Source organism: Durio zibethinus, chromosome 9, assembly GCF_047325235.1.
Source record: "Durio zibethinus cultivar Kanyao isolate XHJ-2024 chromosome 9, ASM4732523v1, whole genome shotgun sequence".
Lineage (NCBI taxonomy): Eukaryota > Viridiplantae > Streptophyta > Magnoliopsida > Malvales > Malvaceae > Durio > Durio zibethinus.
This window is the reverse complement of record NC_143170.1, coordinates 22,709,101-22,717,320: the sequence shown is the minus strand read 5'-3', so window position 1 is coordinate 22,717,320 and position 8,220 is coordinate 22,709,101. Positions and strand designations below refer to the sequence as shown.

The window sequence follows — 8,220 nt, the reverse complement described above, 5'->3', positions numbered from 1 at the left end:
TAACATCACATTCTTTTTTCAATTTTGCATCACTTATATTCATAAAACCTTTTCTCATTAATTCATCAAATATCTTATCATTGTCAATTATAAATTAAGAAAATTGTGAACTTACTAGAAACATAAATTATAGACTTCACATATTACTTACTCAATGTAAGGATTTATCTCTTCATAATTCAACAAACATATAAGGGTGCCTTAATATGCTCATCTGTTGATAGTCGTCGAGAGCTATCTTGTGGACCAAACACTAAGCCAAGATGACTAAAAACATCTTTCAAATTCCATGACTCTTTCATCATCATTACGTGAAACTCAATTCAATTTTGTGGACACATTTGGATCAAAATAGAATGAGCAAAAAGTTGATATGTTTTTTTATAACATATGTCTCACATATAAATGCTTCAACAAATGCTCGATTAGTGTATATTTTTATAAGATAATGAAAAAACCTACTCATCATGATATCATAACACAAATGTTATTAAAGGAAAATTAGATTAATCAACGATAATGTCTAACAACTAAAATATATTACCTTTTAAATGGATACACCCATCGATATTGAACAAGTCTACCAATTTTTGCCTTTTTAGGCAAGTGAATGGGCAAATGCTCCATAAAATCAAATAAACTTGAAGGAAAAATCTTTTCTAATTTACATATTGTTTCCATAATGTTTGTTTCTAACACTTTCATATGATCTATATGTATTTTAGTAGAACAAAAATTTTTTTAAAAAATGAAATAACGTAATAGTTACATCCTAAATAGAAGTTGGTACCAAATCATGAAATGTAACTAAGATTAATTGTTGTATGAAGACATGACAATCATGACTTTTCATCCCATAAAACTTGCAATCAACTATGTTTATGCACTAAGCAATGTTAGATGTCAAATCATCATGAAGTCTTAATTGTTTAACCTATGCATCTCTTTTCTATTCTTTGCTTAAAGTGTATGAAACTTTAGGCATGAAAACTTTAAGATCCACTTCAACCAATTCCAACTCAAGTTGTTAGCAATACACCTTAAGAACTAGTCTAACTTTTATGTTATCTTTGGTTTTACCCTTAACGTCCATCATTGTGCTAAATACATTGCCAAAGAAAAAATATATATTTTGACCCAAACTACTTTTTTTTGGAATGACCATATCTAAAGAGATATATTCTTGCTTCATACAAAACTATGGTGAAAAATTGTATATCACTATCATTACTAACTAACAAAAGTATGGTTTCACACTTTGACCAAAAAGATAAAAACCATTCGCACATAATCCTAATCGTACATCGTATTACGCAAGTTGGTGATAGTCATATAGAAGTTGGTAATCTTGATGTTCAAAGTGATAAAGTGGACGATGAAACAAATGAACCCAATGAGTATGAGTTATGAAAAAAAGAAGTATATTTTTTGAGTTACCTTATTGGAAATATAATTTATTATGCTATAACCTTGATTTGATGCACATAGAGAAGAATGTTTACGAAAATTTTATTAGGATAATTCTCAATATGAATAGAAGATCCAATGATGACTTAAAGAGTCAACTTGACTTACTTAATATAGGGATTCACCCAGACCTTCATCCATGTTGCTTTCTAATAGAAAATATCGATTACCTGTTGCTTGTTTTGGGATTTCTAAAGCTGAAAAAGATGTGTTTTGCAAGGTTTTGAAAAACGTCAAAGTTTTGGATGGCTATGCATCAAATATATCAAGATGTGTGAATATGAAGGAGCGAAAAATTTTTTCATTGAAGTCACATGATTATCACATTTTGATGCAAGACTTATTTCTAATTGCTTTACGTTGATCAATGTCAAAGCAAGTGACTTCTGTGATAATTGAATTGAGTAACATATTTAAATCTCTATGTTAGAAATGTATGAATATGGAAGAGCTTAACAAAGTTTAAGATCGAGCCATGATTACTTTATGTCATTTAGAGAAGATCTTCCCTCCAAACTTCTTCACTATTATGATGCATTTGCTTATCTACCTTTCATATGAAGCAAAAATCAGTGGCCTAGTTTATTATCAATGGATGTATCCTATTAAAAGGTATTATTTGTTAATAGATTGATTACATTTTTATTGATTATCAAGCTAATCTACTAAAATAACATATGAATAATGTTTTATGCTATAGGTTTTTGGGGAGGTTAAAGTCTTATTATCACAACAAACGCTATCCGAAAGGTTCTATTAGTGAAAAATATTTAGCAGAAGAGTGTATGACATTTTATTTTCATTATTTGAAAGATGTTGAATCAAGATTTAATAGACCTTCGAGAAATATTGGTATGCAGCATACAGACTCGACCTACAATTATCTTTTTCAAAGTTTTGGATAACTCATAGGCAAAGTTGAATTGGTGGAGTTAGATGATAAATCTCGAGCACAAGCACATCGATATGTTCTTTTTCATCATGACTCAATTGAATCGTTTCGCACTTATGTTGTTTAGCAAAGAAATATTCATTACATTAGGTGAATTTATTGTGTTTTTTTTATTGTTAATACTTTATCATGATGCTTTATAGTGAGTATAGAAATAATTTGAGAGATCATGCACATTATCGATAATCAAACCTTCGAAAGCTTGATAAGTTATTTGCTAAGAACTTTCATGAATGGTTAGGAGTAACTGTAAGTAATGCCATACTTCCCATTATTTTTTATCTACATAGAATGCTAATGGTAAAAAGAACATTAATAACATATATATATATATTTATTCCACTTTTATAGGTTTGGAGTGGAAAGCTTGTTAGTGAAGAGGTGAAGTGTCCTTCATACGGTCCGAACCGGATTGTGAAACGATACAAAGGTTTCATCATCAATGGATTTAGATTTCACACAAAATCCCCTGAGAGATTCAGAAGTACACAAAATTCAAGAGTTGTTGTGACTTCATCAACTACTAGCTGTGCTAGTGCTAGGGACACAAACCCTTTAAAGAGAAATGTTGACTATTATGACATGATTAATGACATCATTGAGTTGGATTATTATGACAACTGAAAAGTTGTCTTATTTCAATGTGATTGGGCTAATGTGAATAGTACGAGAGGTCTTAAGAAAGATCAGTACGAATTTACACTTGTGAATTTTTCTTGATTAATTCACACTGGACAACAACTCATCTTTGAACCTTATGTATTTTCATCTCAAGTCAAACAAGTATTTTACTCTGAAAATCCAAAAGAATTGGGTTGGTTTGTTGTTCTTTGAAACACACCTAGAGACTTATGTGATTTGGGGTTAGATGCCAAAGATGATGTTGAACATGAAACTAAATGTTATCCTTTTGCTGAACAAAACTTGGATGAGAATATCTCCAGTACCTATGCTCAGTGGGTCCATGAATATGTTACTGAAGACATTTACAAACCATGATTTCGTGCATCTATAATTTATAATTCGAATGTTTAAGACATAATGTAGTAAATAATAGTATGTAAATAATATCACATTCGCTATTGTATAATTATTGTCTTCTAAATCATACATTATATTTTAATTTAATTAAATTGATATGTGCTTTATATATCATAGGTTTTGATTTCTTAAATTGTCAACGTCTTTATATATCTTCTGAACTAACATTTTTTTTATATTCATTTTTATAATGTAGGTAAGCTACAATGCGGAGAAGTAGGTTAAAAGGAAAATATATCAGAGATATTAGTTCAGAACCGTCTGCGACACTTGTAGATATTGGCTATAGACTGAATCTTTTGGAGGTAAATGAACGTACTATCAGATCTAACTCCATCACTTTTAACCTTTCAACTGATATTGGATCTGGCAATACAGGAGGTCCAGGTTTAGATAGTACCCCATCAATTGATTATGCATTAAATTTGAATGCAGGTATGATATACTCTAATTTTAGAATTCGAGTATAATGATAAAAGTATTACGATTTTACAAATATATTTTATATTTGTTGCAATTGATAACAATGGTCAACAGAGGACCAGAGGTCGGACAACTTTGAAGGAATTGTTTGCACTACCTCCTAATGAGCATATTGTAGTGTTTGCAAACTCTGATAGGCAACCAATTGGTGAAGAGGCTTAACTATTGGCTAGATTTCTAGGCATGCTAGCCCATAATGGAATGAAATTGTCTATTCATTATGAAACATGGCATAATGTTCCAGAAGAAAAGGTCGATGCGTTAAACTTTGTTGAGGTATTAGTATAATTAATTAGATATATTCAAATTTTTTATTTTACATTTTGTTTACTTATTCAAAATTTTCTTATTGTATTATTACAGTCAAGATTTACTCTTGAAATACCAACTTCATTTGTGCTTAAGTCATTGGAAAAGAAATGGAAAGATTATAAGCATAGTTTGAAGAACAAGTATTTCGATCGAAATACTACTGTAGAGGCGATGATGCAAAATCTACCTCGTAATGTGATTAGGTGGCAATATGAATAACTAGTTAGATTTTGATTCTCAAGAAAATGAGAGGTACTAGTTTATAACTTTGTATAATAAAATGAAATGATGAAAGTGTTTGATGGTTTCAGCTGGTAATATTTGTATTTCTATCATATAAGTAATTATCTTTTCTGACAAAAAAGAGAACAGATTGGGATTGGTAGCAGAAAGCAACAAAAATATACCCACACAAATGGATCAAAAAGTTTTGCAAGAAAGCAAAAAGAAATCGTAAGTTTATGATAATTAACTTATTCTAATGAATGAACTTTTTCTGTCGTTAAAAGGTAAATATGCAAATTAACATTTTTTGTTCTGTTTTAATAGATTTGATTATTTCAATACATGATATTAAACTTATCGAAAGTTTTGAACTTAGTTACATAGATGATATGTATGAAAAGTTATTGTTTACGTATATTTATGCCTTTAATATCTGGTTATTGTTATAGTTGTATTTTAACAGTTTTGATAGCTTCAATACTTGATATTAAGCTTGTCCGATTGATTGAACTTGGTTTCTATGGTTATATGGGAGACAAAGTTGTCAGTTATGTCTGTTTGGAAATATTTTTGCATATAAAAGGCAAATATACAAATAAATTTTAAATGCCTTTCAACATATTGAATGGCTTCAATCCTTCATATTAAACCGAAAGAAAATAATTGAATTTGGTTTCCATGATTGATATGTGTGAAAGCCCAAAATGCTTTTATTCTTTGCGTATGTTTAAGACTATTGTGTTGTTACAGGACTAAAATATAAATAAATGAGATTAAAATTATTTAATTTTTTAATTCTCGATTGCCAGGATTGATATGTATATATAAGTTACGGTTGATATGTATCCTATCAAATAATATATGTTTTTGTATAAGAGAATGAGATGTGTGGTACAATTGGATGTGTGAAACTTTTTCGCATAACACACACAAAAAAAGATGGATCTTATATGAATGTCAAAACATAAAAAATTATGGTAATTTGTATCATATATTTTAACATAAAGTAAATATTTACTCTTTTTAACATATAATCAATTAATCATTAAACTTGATAGTTCTATATGACAAATTCATAAGAGAAAGCAAAAGAGAAAAATGGCTGTTGAGATTGAAGTAGCATCTGAAGTTTCTCTCAACATGCAAGAAATGGAAAATCGAATATTAATAGAAGTTGCTGGAAAAGAAAGGCATGGACGGGTCCGAGGCCTTGGATTGGGTCTAACACCATCTGCCTACTATGGACATAACTCTCTATAATTTACACTCTCAGCAAGTCAGTCTTCGCGAGACATTTCAATATTGAAAAGGGAGTTGCAAACTATGCAACAACATTTTTAGTAAATGAAAGCAAAAAAAAAAAAACAGGAGCATGCCAAAATTGAAAAAGAATGTACTCGAATGGAGCTAGAGCATGCAAAATTTTAGCAGTTGCATGATCGATTCGATCATTTTATGAATTTTGTGCAATAACAATTTTTAGGAAATGATCTTGGTGCTTCACCAACTCAGGTATTATATTTAGTAAATATTAAAATTTTTAAATAAAAAAAAGCATACATTGAAGTGTTAAAAATTATATGGTATTGTTTAGTAGGTTCTTAAGTATGCTAGTGGCCAAGGTGAAAGTTTTTCTTCATCAATTGGCAGCCAGTAAAATGTATACAATCATCCATTTCATACATTTTAATTTTTTATTTTATTAATGTATTAAAAATATTTGAATGTTATTATACTAATTATTAAACTTTGTATTAATTAAATGTATATTTAAACATGAATGAAGTTAATATTAATTTCAGTTTTTGAATTTAAGCTTTTTACTAAAAATAAAATTTATTATAAAATTTTTTTAAAAAAATACATTTTTACATAATGGCGGTGTTTGCGTTGGGCAATGCTGCTAAATGAATAATTTAATGGCGTTTGTAGCATAAAACGTCACTATAAGTACCGGCACTCTTTCCAACAAATACCGCTAGTTAGGTAGCGTTTTTTATAGAAATGCCACTAAAGCGACAGTATTTTTCTCATAACAACACTACTGAATTAACGGCACTTATAAGATATAAATGCCACTAATATTGAGGCATTTTCAAATTCAAATACTTCTAAAGTAACGACATTTTCTGTTACAAACGTCATCAATGCTACAACGTTTTTCTCATAAAAATGTCACTGAATTAGTGACGATTAAAAGATAAAAACGTTGCTAATATTGAGCAGTTTTTAGATTTAAATGCCTCTAAAGTAGTGGCGTCTTAAAGATATAAACGTCACTAAAATAGCGGCATTTCAGATATAAACGCCACTAATATTGAGGCATTTTTTCAAAAACGTCACTATTTACCGCGACACGTGTATAGGCAGCACTCTGCGTGACGTTTTTTGTAAACACCGCAAATCTTATAGTGACGGTAAAAAACATCGCTAAACAGTAAAAAAAACACTACTAAAAACCAAAACCCATGTAATGTCTCTACTTGAACCAGATAATCCATTGCCCTGATAACATTGTTTTTTGGGATTTTATTCCATTTAATTTATGTATGTATGTACATTTTCGAAGTGAATGATTAACATATATGTATAATTGTGCTACTGTTTTATTGTAAGCTAATGGATCACTAGGAACAGAGTATTTAATAATGTCGAAGATTTTAATTGAAATGTTTTTTAGGGTAAATAAAATGAAAGTTAATATAGTAGTCATTGGTAAAATATTTATTGATATAAATTGTAAGAAATTAGTAGAATTAAGTCAAGGAATTTTCTTAATGACAAATGTGATAGGGAAATTATAGGAATTTATAGTCTCCCAAAAGATTTGCATATTACAAATACAATGATGCTCTCCATAGTTATTCACGTGAAGGAAAACGCTAAATAAAATAATTATGAACCTAATATTACATACATACATACATAAAACAACAATTGTCGCAAAGCAATCAGTATAGTAATGTAAATATGATACATATATATATGCTACTGAATTTATTTAATTTAATTTAATGAATCAAATGTTTTTATGAATAATTTGCTCAAATTGTTCCATTATTAATTGGTGACAAAGGAAAACAGCTAGCCTATAATAAATCATCAATATTTAATTAACTAGTTTAATCTGAAAATTTAAGGGTTGAAATTAACTTCAAACATATATTAAATGATATATACTCATCAGTTGTTGACTTAAAGTCTTAATCTGTACACACACACACACAAAGGGTAGACGCATCTTTTTAACACAAGTTTTTTCCCACGAGTTCTCTTGTTTTTGTTTTGCTTACATCACAATACCTCAACCCCTAATTTGTTAGTCATAGAGACGGCAAAAACTGACAGAATCGATAGATCCAAACTTAATCTTGATTAATTTGATTTGGTTAAAATTTTTTATTAAAAAATTAAATAATTTAAATTTGATTTAATTTAAAATTGAATTGATTTAAATTTAAATTGATCTAAATTTGATTTACTTTGAATTTGAATTTATTTAAATTTGAATTAATTCGAAACATAAATTCAAAAAAAGATATCAAAAGATAAATATATCAATTAATTTAATTTTATATATCAAATTTTATTAATTTATTATTATTTATTAATAAGTAAAAAATATAAAAATTAATTTATTAATTTTAAACCAAAATATAATTTAAAGATAGAATAATAACATTATATTTATTCATTTTAATTATTAAATTCAATAATCTTATAATATATATATATAAGTA

General features: G+C 28.3%; 1 pseudogene; it reads left to right on the top strand.

The window, feature by feature from the left end:
* Positions 1-1,834: 1,834 nt before the first annotated feature.
* On the top strand, positions 1,835-2,486 carry LOC149516876 (uncharacterized; annotated as a pseudogene).
* The last annotated feature ends 5,734 nt before the right edge of the window (positions 2,487-8,220 follow it).